The sequence below is a fragment of the Hyperolius riggenbachi genome, chromosome 3, assembly GCF_040937935.1.
Source record: "Hyperolius riggenbachi isolate aHypRig1 chromosome 3, aHypRig1.pri, whole genome shotgun sequence".
Classification (NCBI taxonomy): domain Eukaryota; kingdom Metazoa; phylum Chordata; class Amphibia; order Anura; family Hyperoliidae; genus Hyperolius; species Hyperolius riggenbachi.
Genome location: NC_090648.1, coordinates 287,797,557 through 287,810,309, shown reverse-complemented (window position 1 = coordinate 287,810,309; position 12,753 = coordinate 287,797,557). Strand labels below are relative to the sequence as shown.

The following is a 12,753-nucleotide window of genomic DNA, read 5'->3' as shown; positions in this document are numbered from 1 at the left end:
TACGGACCAGAGAGCGCTTCCGTGAGTTAGCCCGGTGTGTAGTCTGCAGGAGGTGCTACAGTGACGCACAGTCTCCGCCCATTAAGGTAAAAGCTGCATGGATATATATAAAGCTACCTAGGGTAAAAGCTGCATGGATATGTTATCAGTATTGCCAGAAATTAGAGCAGGTGGAATTAGAAGTGGGGTTAACAAAGCTTGGATTCTCTGTTGGACAGTGAAGCCATCCATCTTTCTGAAGGACCAGTAACGAAGACTGAAAGGTCAAAGAGGAGGGACCCTCCTAGCAACAGTAGTACATCTTCTGGTTGTAGCTATAGGAAAATTAAAAAAAATTGTTGGGACATGCCGTTTCCTCTGAAGGTAACCTCTGAGTATTATTCTATCATCATATGCTCAGTTTATATTGTCCCTTTTTACTCGAGAAACACCTTATAGGACAAGTGTGTTAATAGCATAAATATGCCAAATTCCAACCCCAAACTGCCTCTTCATTGGTAACTTTTTAGAACCATTATCGATCCCCCCCCCCCCCCCCCCAAGCAATCTGAGGCCTCCCTGGCTGCTTAATATTTAGGAATGCGTCCTCGCTAACAGAAGCTTGTATACACCACTGTACAGCAGAACTGCAATGAGTCAGCTGCATGTCCGAGTGCTTCCCCTACTCTTCCTACAACCTCTTTCCACATACATGTCAGTGTGACAGGGTGTGTTATCTACACATCAGGTCTGACAATTGATCTGTCTCCAGAGAACAGACAATAAGGGAATTGATTACAAATAGAACTACATAAGTAGGCTTAATTTGCAGATTACAGATGTAAGTAAACTTGTTATATGCCACTGGAGATTGGGGATGGGGGTCACTTTATAAATATACAGTTAACAAGATGGCAGCTAGAGTTATTTCCGTATATTCTGTAGCAAAAGTATTTGTATCCTTTAACTGTAGTCCGATCAAAACTACAGTAAGTTTTTGCAAAGTTACTCTCTTAGTGGGTTACTGCACTTAGCTCATCATAACATTATAGCTCTAGTTAGGCATGTATTTTTGTAAGCATTTGTAGAAAGTATTTTTAAGTAAGTATTGAAGATTTATCAAAACTAATGCAAAGAGAATTGGAGTAAAACAGGTGCAGAAGTAGAGCAGATGCTCTGAGCAGGGATTCTCATTGTCGCTCTGAGCAACCGTTTCACATTTGCACCCTTTTATAAGCACCATTTTTGCTCTATTTTTCTTTGTACTGGTTTTTATAATACCTCTGCCTGTGTGGAATATGAGAAAGACAAATATGGTCCGCAACTTGTCCACTTATTCTTTGTGACTTTATTAAGGACGTATCCAGCAACACAAAGCGTTTGTGGAATATATTATACTTTTCAATTAACAAGGTTTTGTGAGGTAGTCAGGGAGGAACTGGGAGGGGGCTTATCTGTGACTGTGAATGCCCACTTACTCTGTACTGCTGAGAAAGATGAACTCGTTGGGACAGAAGCTCTACAGCTTTATAGCATTTAATTAATAGTTCATGGCTAGCTCCTCTCTGCTCACTGTGTATTAAAACAGTTGCCTTTACTTTCCAGTGCGTTTGTGTAAACAATAAAAAGTTACAAAAAAGATAAATTGTTTCTTGTTGAAAGCAGAGCAATTAGGTTCACATGGCATTATAATGTTGCAGAACTGGCCACATACAATTACCTCTCTCAGCAGTGTGGGAGGCGAGCTTCCTCAGATGATTTGCTCTGTGTGGGTGAAAACACACCCACTTTCCTGGCAGAAAGAAGCTACTGGATGCAGCCTGCAATAGCCTAGACAAATGCTTTCAGTATATTGATTGCAACAAGTACAAATGTTCATTGTAAAAACTTAGTTCTGTTGCTAATGAATGCAAATGTACTATCATATGCATTAATAGCTGAAGGCTAAATTAGGGCTGCAAGTAAGCTTGATGAGGGTAGCTGTTGTTTCCTGCATTATTAAGTCATTGAAATATACTCTACTAACAGTAAATGTTACTGACTTGACTTGTGTGAACTGAAAAGGAAAATTCCCCTAGTTAAGAAAATAGAAATAAACCAGCACAAAGTTTGTACATTTCTCACATCCTCCCTTGTGCCTTTTGCTCTTCCATTGAGAACAAATCCCATCTGTACCTGTAAAATGCAACTCTCTAGTAATTGTGGGCCAAAAGATAACTATGGGCAATAAGCGAATGGATTCACATGTAGGGAGGAACCCCACACATTGTCCAACTGCCAAAAGCTTGGCATGAACAGCAGGAAGGGGTAAGAGGAAGAGGACATCCCTTGGGTCAGCTTATTTCACAGGAAAACTTGCAACTGGCCAGGAAAGTCAAACTTAGTCAGTAAGTGGCACAGGAGTATAGGCTCTTGATTTGACTATAAGTGATTGAATTAGGCCCCGTTCACACTTCCGTTTCTCTGCCAAACGGACCGGATGACCTGATTGGATCCGGATCAGAACCGTACGGTTCTGATCCGGATCCGGTCAGGTTGCATCAGGTGTACATCAGGATGCGATCCGGATCCGTTTGGCAAAAGAGAGTAGAAATAAATAAAAATTTTGGGGTCTGGGAGGTCAGCAGAAGGTGCACCTGTGGAATCAGGTCCTCCGCTGTATAGGCCTCACCTCCACCTCCGACATACTGCCAACAGCTCCAGCACGTTAAAAGTCACTGCTGCTCCACTCCAAAATGCTTGCCCATGTGTCCCCATCCAAAATCGCCGCTACAATATGCATAGGAAGTGGGGTAGAACGTCAGGTGTTTGTAGCCAGTGTGTTCTGTGCTTCCGTTTCTCATTGGTTTTCTGTTTCCGGATGGTGCAGTCAGGCTCCGGTCCGGGCGCGTGGGCCGGATGAGCCGGACCAAAAAATAGCGCAGGTTGGAAAAGTGTCCGGATCCGGTCCGGCTCCGTACTGTACGAAACGGACGCGTGTGAACGTCTGCATAGCCTTTGCATTGCTATGCGGAACGTACGTTCCGTTTGTACAGTATACGGTCCGGATCCGATCAGGCGGATCCGGACAGGGAACGCTGATGTGAACCGGGCCTAAGGTGAGAATCTTCTGATGTCTGGTTACTTCAAAAGTTCAGTTTCACTTCAAAACTAGTATATCTTGTAGATTTTTAAATTAATGAGAAGTCATTGGAAAGAGAGATAAGGCTACTACGGTGCAAGCACAATATACATAAACACGTTTTCTAAAGGCTCTCCACAATGAATACTTTATGTATGTCTGAAACAAAATTCTAAGGTTGCAGATATTTTATAAATGCTGATAAATCTTCATAGCATTTTCCTGTAGTACTTTTGTAAATGCTTCCTGCCCAGTAGACTGTGTAGTGCTGTTGTTTGTCACCCTTCTGCCTATATGACACAGCCTTCCAGCTATTTTCCTCTAACATATCTATGGGACAAAAGAAATCTCATAGTGTGACTCTTCAAAGCTATCTCTAATAAGGATTCAAGCAGCTACTTCAGTTAGTGCTGCCTGGCCTACAAAGCCAGCTGAAATTAAAGATTCCTAACAAAAGCTCTTCTGATCATTCATGAAAGACTGATGAGCCTCCGTTTTTCACCCAGCGCGTATGTCCTCAGTCTAGTGCACGTTGGGGAAGTTCTCCATAGGCTGCATCATAACGGTTGTGTCTATGTGTTCAGCAGAAATGAGGGTCCTTGTTCCCAGCAGTGCCTACCGCTACCCCAGGACACAAAAACTCCTAACTAGAGATGAGCTGTAAATTCTTTCAATATGCAAATTTACAGTGCCTTCAATGTCAGCCAGCCAGGCCTAGTAGCTGCCATTCACTTAGATGACATTTTGTAAATTAACTAATACTTAAAGAGGAACTCCAGTGAAAATAATGTAGTAAAAAAAGTGCTTCATTTTTTACCATAATTATGTATAAATGATTTAGTCAGTGTTTGCTCATTGTAAAATCTTGCCTCTCCCAGATTCACATTCTGACATGTATTACATGGTGACATTTTTACTGTGGGCAGGTTATGTAGCTGCTCCTAGCTGTTTTGGCTGTTAGAGACAGCTATAAACAGCTAATTCCTGTCTGTGAACATTGTTACATTGTGGCAGTTTGCCCAGAGTACCGCGGTAATCAGAGCTTCTTGTGGGAGGGGTTTTGTGAGGAAACGCGGAAAAGCCGCCGCAAGGGCTCAGAGTGAGGCGGCTGTTTCCGCGTCTAACATGGCGGCACAACGCGAAGAAACTGCCGCATGCCGCATGGGCAGAGCGGTGGAGTCCGCGTTGGATGCGGCGGATTGTACGCATGGCAAAGCAGCTGGCATTGCGGCTGGACGCAGGGAAACCGCCGCTCGCTTACAGAGCGGGGCGGCGGTCCCCGCGCCTGAATCAGTGGTCACATTGCAAGACATGTCTGGTGTGGCTGGGACTGCTAGTCCACACAGGTTCAGAAGGACGCGCGCGCGCGTTGAGAGGCAGAGCTTATATGACAGCCAGAAAAGGGTCAGCTGACATTTTTACCACCTGCCATTGGTCCAGTACTTAGGGGAGGCGCTGGAGAGCGCTTTGCTATATATACTGGGTGCTGGTCATTCTCTGGTTGTCTGCCGTTGCGATCACTACGTGGTAGCACTCAGACCTTGTCTGTATCTGTGTTCTAGAATAGTTTCCAAAGGTGTTGTTGATCAAGGAACTCACACCTTAGCATTAGGAATATTGAACTGTATTATTTGTTATGACCTTCGGCCTGTCTGACCATTCCTCTGAACTCTGATTCTGTACCTCGCTATTTCTGTTACCCTGTTGCCAATCTCTGCTCGTTCCTGGACTCTGTATTGGCCTCCTGATTCTGTACTGTGCTATTCTGATACTCCGTTGCCAAACCCTGTCTGATTATTGGATTCCGTATCTGCCTCCTGAATCTGTACCTTATCTGTCTGTGTGTTAACGACCTGGCTTGCCGACCTCGAGAACTGACCTTACTGTTAGAGGCAGTTCCCAGACCTGTTAGTGACACCCTACCTCTCGGGTGTCACTCACGCTCTGTCCTTCCTCCCCTCAGCCTAGCTCCTCCCTCCTGGAGAGTCTATGCCAGAGGAAGGAACATACTTCTGGAGAAGTACTCAAAGTATACTGTTGCATCTAACACTCAGTTATTACACTCACTTGTTCTATCAGGTGTCCAGAGGTTAGTAGATATATCTGATTATCGGTGATACTGCAGATCACCAATAATCGGGTATATTCTGTATTCTCTGTGATACTGCAGTTCACCGGTAATCAGACCCTCTCTGTGTTACACCGATCGTTACAGGTTTCAGCACAAAATCAGTCATACAGCGCCCCCTGATGGTCTGTTTGTGAAAATCATTATATTTCTCATGTAAAAGGGGGTATCAGCTACTGATTGGGATAAAGTTCAATTCTAGGTTGGAGTTTCTCTTTAAGGTGCATACACATTTACTGCTGCCCCCAGCTGGATAGTGTAAAACCAGTCCCTAGACAGTTCCTGGGCAAGACTCTCTAACACTGCAGGGTGGCCTGATGAGCGTGGCTGCAGTTCTCAAGAGCTTTGGGCCCAACAGGTGTAAAGGGCTATGCTAGCAACATCATCTTAGGCATCAGGACTTGATCCCCCGTGTGACAGGTAACTTGTGTCTATCTTTTCCCAAGAGCAGGAGAAAATATGTTTGTTTCGGATAATGTGGAAAAGGGTTTGAGTCACCTCTGGATCTAGGTCCCTATTGGGGTTATTTTGTTAATATCATATATAATATTAACTTACATATATTTAAATTAGCTAAAACTGGCCTAAATTGGGGCCCTTATCAATAATGCAGTATACTTGTTTCACATTATTGTCTTGCCATCTGCAGGATGTAGAGTGTAAACTACTGTGGTTATATTGTTAGTAAGCTAGTTAAACAGTATTCTAATCCTTACTTGAATAATGTTAGAAACACTTTAGGGGGAGACATAATGATTGCCACTTCTTCTGACATCTTCCTTTCTTTTATTTTTTTTGCATGGCTTATCATCTCTGTGCCATTCTTATTATCACTTCAGTGCATGCTAAAGCCCTGTACACACAAGGTATGTGGCCCAGTGGGGATCAGAACCTGATCACTCGGATGACATTGCAGGGTCAAGGCTGTATTTCTCACTGGTCCCCATAATTACAATTTTGGCTAGACTATTAACCTCCCTGGCGGTTTATTTATTTTGCCAGGGAGGCTGCAACGTGGTTTTTTTTTAATAAAAAAAAAAAATATTTCATGCAGCCAACTGAAAGTTGGCTGCATGAAAGCCCACTAGAGGGCGCTCCTGTTGCGTTCTTTCGATCGCCTCCGGCAATCGAAAGTAACAAGATAGGCCGCAATGAGCGGCCTATCTTGTTTCGCTTTTGTCGTCGCCATGGCGACGAGCGGAGTGACGTCATGGACGTCGGTCGACGTCCTGACGTCAGAGCCGCCCGATCCAGCCTCTAGCGCCGGCCGGAACTGTTTGTTCCGGCTGCGCTGGGCTCGGGCGGCTGGGGGGACACTCTTTCGCCGCTGCACGCGGCGGATCGCCGCGGAGCGGCGGCGATCGGGCAGCACACGCGGCTGGCAAAGTGCCGGCTGCGTGTGCTGCTTTTTTCAGAATTGAAATCGGCCCAGCAGGGCCTGAGCGGCGACCTCCGGCGGCATACCCCGAGCTCAGCTCGGGATTACCGCCAAGGAGGTTAATATAAGACAAACAGTCATAGAGAGAAACTGAAGGAGAATGGTACCCTACCCAAGAGAGATTACAGTCTATGAGTCCGTAGATTTATTATCCTAGATATGTGAACTTTCATTTATATGACTGAATCATATCAGAAGATGCATACTTGTGTGGAGTAACTGACCATTGTCCTCCCTGCCCACATGGTTCTGCCCTGGCTGCCTTATCATGAACTAGCAAATTCCAGAGTAATGCAGCAGCCTTTTCTCTAGAATAAAACAACAGAAGATAAACTCTCTGGATGTTTTGTTGAATTGTTTATTTTCATCACTGTTCAGTTCGTTTCTTAATAAAAGTGAACTTGGAATTTACATCACTATTCTATCCTTGACACACAATACTTATTAACAAGACGGGATGTTTTAACAAAGCTTTGTAAAATCCACTAGTCCATAGTTTTTATGGTTTGAGTGTGTGTGTGTTCCTAGCAATGCCTGTTTTATAGATTTTTCACAAGCAATGGATGTGATCACTGGTGGGGTTCCTTTACAGCATTACCTAACAACACACCTTTCCTGGAATTGTGGGATAAATAACTGTTATATGTACCCAAGAATGCATTTGTAATGCTTACTCCAATTTATACTTTCAATGGAAACTCTACAACATTTTTTATAACGTGTTGTTGTAGGACTATTTGCTTGGCAAGGGGATTAGGAAATATTAAAGTTGTGTTTTTCAGCTGTTCCAGGAAGCTCAAAGTTTGTAGAACTAGAAACAGCCCAGCATATCAGTGAAGCGCTCCATGGTGACACACCTGCTGTTACTCTTTAACTAACCTGTGCATGAAGACAGTTCAGTTTACTGGAAACAGACATATTCTGCTGCCCTTAGAAGAATCAATGCCAACACTTTTTCCTGTATTATCATTAAAGTGGAATAAAACTCAGCATTTTTTCCTTTCTCTAAAAAATTATTAACAGTCTTAAACCTACTACTACCAAAAAATTGTAGCAGAACAGCATTCAAACAGTTAAAGAGACTCTGAAGTCTCATAAAATTGACCTTTTTATTTTAAAAACCTCTTTAACATTATTGCCCTAACAAAAATACCGCATCCCCGCGGCTGAAATATAACTAAATCCCCCCAAACTCCCTGGGACACACTGCGGGGAGCACTTCTGTGAGAGGCAGAGCTTTCAGCTGCAGCTCTGCCTCTCCACGCGTATATCAGCGCGTATCTCCGCCTCTGCCCGCCCCTCTCAGTCTTCCTTCACTGAGAGGGGCGGGGGAGAGGCGGAGATACGCTCTGATTGACACGCATGGAGGCAGAGCTGCAGCCGAAAGCTCTGTCTCCTACAGCAGCAAAATCCACGACCAAGAAAGTCGTGGATTTTGCGGGGGTGAGTTAGGGGGGAGTATGTGTTCAGCCGCGGGGATGCAGCGATTTAGTTAGGAGAATGATGTAAAAGAGATTTTTTAAATTAAAAGGTGAATTTTATGAGACTTCGGAGTCTCTTTAAACCAAATCTGAACTGAAAATTAAAAGTCAAATTAAACACACACACATCATACTTACCTACCGTGTAGTTTACTTATCATTTTCTTTCTCTTCTACCGCATCCTGTTTGTTTACTGTGATCAATGGAATTATCCGTCATCCATTTTAAAAATGGCAATAACCCTGTAACAGCTTCCAGGTCAGCACACTTTTAAATTGTAATATCGCCCACATGAGCCATAGGGAAATATCGACATTACCTTGCACATCAGTTGTGCACTCAGTTATAACTGACAGCAACTGATATATAACTTACCGCAACTGAAATATTTCAGTTCTGACAAAATTTTGTCAGAACTGAAAGGAATCATTAGCAAATGGAAAGGGGTCAGTGCTATGGAGAGGTAAAGCAGATGGTGTATAAGAAAGTACAATAAGGCAAAGGTAAAAATTATATTTGCTAATTCCACCTATAACATACATGACAAACTCCACCCCGCGGGCCAAATCTGTCCCTCACAGCCATTAAATATGGCCCTAAAGTGGTTTCGCCACTTTGCATTATGTTTGGCCCACTCTAGACTACAAGTGAAGCTATATTGGGAGTGAAGCCCTAGATCACAAGGAAAGCCATATGGGGAAGGAAGGGGGAAGCACTAGACACCAGGGAACTGTATAGCTGAGGAAGGGAGGCCACCTGGGAACTTTATAAGAGAGCAAGGGGGCCAGTAGACATTGAGGTTGGCTTGTGACACCCCTGAACTATAAAGAAAACCCTGAATGAGACCTGCAGACACAAAGAAAACTGCTTAGGTTTGTAATTCCTCCATGATGGAGGCAGGCAAATGCTGTTAGCTTTTTTTTTTTTTTTTTTTCTCTGAAACTTGGAACATCTTCCTCTCAGTGATTTGAAGTGTTCAGGTGTCTGTGCCTTTGTTGTACACCGCTTGCAACTTAGATCAGCCAAAACAATTATCTCAGATGGTTTTGGGCACCTTCTCCAAGTGAATATGTGCCTCTCACCCTCCATTATGGACAAGCTACCAATTGGGTATGCTAGAGAATCATTCTTAGCCCCTATTGATATTTACCACTGCAGATGCCAGCAGCTCGCCCCCCCCCCCTCTCCCCTCTCCACTCTCCATAGAGCAGGGCACACTGTTCATTTGTGCATTGAACTTTCCAAATCTGGTGCAAGAAACTACTTTTTTTCTTATTTAACAAGAGAGCAGATTGCTCTTTGGTTATCTAAACTACTAGTTTTGCTCCTGCTGTTTAACATTGAATATATAGACAGTTGATATAGTTCTTATGAGCATGATTGTCGATTATTTACCTGCTAAAAGATCACAAAAAATGTGTTTCTAATACAACTGGGAATCACTAAAACCATTTGCTGGTGATGCAACCTAAAGGTTTAGGATCTGTAAATCAAATGTGTTGTAAATTGAGCTAAAGGACGTGGCTTGCTTTTCTCGCTGTCTGGTGATGATCTGCTGTCTTCACTAGTAAATATTTGGCACTCTATAGTTTACAAGCTCCTGCACACTACTAGCTTTCTGAATTAAAGGGGTTCTTTCGCGAATGATGAAAAAAATGAAAAGTGGTTTATGCATAAACTATTAAACATACTTCTAAAATAGTGTAAAAACTTTTTCAAAAAAATGAATGGTTTCCTCAATACAACATGTAATGTAAATAGTGACCGATGACGGGCTGGGAGGCTAATCCATTTGATAGGGGTGTTTTTTTTTACTTGCATTTCTCAAACAGAACTCCTGCCTAGCTAGTTTTCGGTTGTGTAATCCATTGCCATTAGGAGTTGCAGTTAAAGCTGTTATAATAACTGCCGACCTCAGGCTGAGCTCCTCGGCAGTTATTTATTGTAGTTTCACAGACACAGGACCCAGCAAAGAGTATCGTGGCTGTTGCTACTCATGAGTCAGGGCTCTTTCGCTATTGGCTGGCTGCAATTGATCAGACTTTCAGGCTCCCTCTACAGGCCTTGCGTGCTTGCAGATTCCTCTTGTGTGACTGCTGTATTGGCTACAGTGACTTGAGCAATCACAATGTCTGCATGGAATGGTAAGGAGATCACAGCACAGATAGTGATCTCCCTGCAGCAGAGATAACACAAAGCTTAGCATGCAGTCTCTGCCTGACCTGAAGACTTGAGGGCCTGCAGTGGCATGTGCTTATTCTGGCCAGGCCTGTCTCAATCCCACTCCCCCTCTGATAAAGATGGAATAGTGAGAGGGCTGCTGAAGATAAAGCAATGTGTGAGAAGAGGGCTGGAGGCGATTTGCTATCTGCTACACAGTGGTTGGCAGAAGTCAGTAAGGGTCGGTTCACATTTGCATTTTGGGCCAAACCGGATCTGGTGAGTGGATCCGGGGTCCACATCACCGGATCCGGATGGCCCGCGGAGTGGCCATTCACATTGTGAAAACGGATCTGATCAATGATTGATCGGATCCGTTTTCACTGAGCAAATACATACCTTATCTTGAGCAGCAGCCGGCGGTAGAGGGTTCCTCTCCTTCCGCTATAATTACACAGCGCGTCATGTGACTAGTCACATGACGCGTCATGTAGTCACATGACCCGGAAGAAGACGGAAGCTTCTACCGCCGGCTGCTGCGCAAGACTAGGTATGTGTAAAGAATCCCTAGCCCACCCGCCCGGCTACTGCACCCTCCCGTCGCTCAGGTTCCCATCGGCACATGCCCCCATCCCCCGTGGAACGGTCCGCTTCTTCACTAGTGTGAAGAAACTTTCCGTTTCCTATTGCCCGCAATGCTGCTGCATTTTTTTTCCGACTACGTTCCGCAGGGCAGAATGGTCTGGAAAATTAGGGCCTGCTGCAATTTTGGGGGCCGGAATGTACGGAACGTATCTGCACCAACGGACAGATGTGAATGGATCCATAGGTTAACATTGGATCCATTCACATCCATCTGTTTGTACAGTATACGTTCCGCTTACATTGCGGAAAAAAACGCTAATGTGAACCAGCCCTAAAACTCTCCAGCCAGGTTTCCAGAAACAGCAGGGATGTGTTTGAAAAACAGAAGCTGGCAGCTTGTAAGGTGTACACAGACTCTACAAACACACTACATATACACACTCTATACAAACATACGCTCACTTACTCACTCACTCTCTGTTAGGTCCTATGTGCTTGACACACAGTAAAGCTACTCACACACATGCAGTAACCATTATCATGTGTGTACAGAGGCTGATGATGGATATTGCTGATGCCCGAACATTACCAATCACAATGCTATCCCCCCATCCCCCCAGCAACTGATTGGAGCCACTCAATCGTTCACAAACACTGTCCTTCTGCCCCCCTCCATAGCAACAAAACACATCGCTAGCCTCAAGGCTCAGGATGTGTCTTTACAGCATCAATGCCCAAATTGACGCCCGAAGGATTGTTTCCCTATCCCCAAAGGGAGAAAATTCTTGCATGTGTGTACTTAACTAAAGGGAGAGTCACACTTTTATTAACGTTGTGCATTTACTGCACATTTTAATGTACACGTCGCCCACCATACATTGCCTGTACCTGTTGGTAGTTTATGGGGATTGTATATGCTGTGCAATTTTATGTATCGGGGAGTTTTATAATTATATAATCACTATAATCGATTAGAAATGATCGACCGTGCACACTAATGAACAAAACAGTGCAGGCTGATCAGATTAATGGGATTGATCAGAAAAATATATCAATCCCACTATTCTGATCACATTGGCCAGTGCGTTTTTGTTCGCTAGTGTGCATGATCAAGCATAGCAGCAATCAGAAACAATCAATTTTCCACCAGATTGGATAGTTATAGGCAACTATTAGGCAGAGGAGATGGTAGGTTAGTGATGGGAAAAGGAGAGGGAAGATTAGTGTAAAGGTGGCCATTAATGGTACAATTTTTTTCATCAGATGCGATCTTGGATGTTTTTAAGATCAAATTGTAAAACGATTCTATCGTCCATTAGACCAGAAAATGTTGTCGATCCGAATGTTGGATTTTATGATTGAATTGGAAGAGAGAAAATGCCCTAATCAACCTGTTCATGAGAACAATTGATAATTACCTTTCAATTACTTTTGATTGTAAAAATTGCATCGAAAGATCGCATCTGATGAAAACACGGTACCATTAACCTCCCTGGCGGTAAGCCCGTGCTGAGCACGGGCTATGCCGCCGGGAGGCACCGCTCAGGCCCCGCTGGGCCGATTTGCATAATTTTTTTTTTGCTGCACGCAGCCAGCACTTTGCTAGCTGCGTGCAGTGCCCGATCGCCGCCGCTACCCGCCGATCCGCCGCTATACGCCCCCCCCCCCTAGACCCCGTGCGCTGCCTGGCCAATCAGTGCCAGGCAGCGCCGTGGGGTGGATCGGAGTCCCCTTTGACGTCACGACGTCGAGGACGTCGGTGACGTCATCCCGCCCCGTTGCCATGGCCATTCTTTGAACGGGATCTCCTGATCTCCGATCGCCGGCGGCGATCGGAGGGGCTGGGGGGATGCCGCTCAG

At 44.4% G+C, this 12,753-nt stretch overlaps 1 protein-coding gene across 2 annotated transcripts in view; it reads left to right on the top strand.

Annotated features, from left to right (window-relative positions):
- The window catches only part of LOC137563690 (hepatocyte growth factor receptor-like), a 221,673-nt gene that overhangs the window by 27,019 nt on the left and 181,901 nt on the right, over nucleotides 1–12,753 (top strand). The window contains exon 1 of one of the 2 annotated variants that reach the window (XM_068276452.1): nucleotides 8,607–8,651. The exons of the other annotated variant lie outside the window; for it this stretch is intronic. The gene's annotated coding sequence lies outside the window, so the exon portion shown is untranslated. Of the gene's footprint in view, nucleotides 1–8,606; nucleotides 8,652–12,753 lie in introns of those variants that run through there. 2 annotated transcript variants of the gene reach the window in all.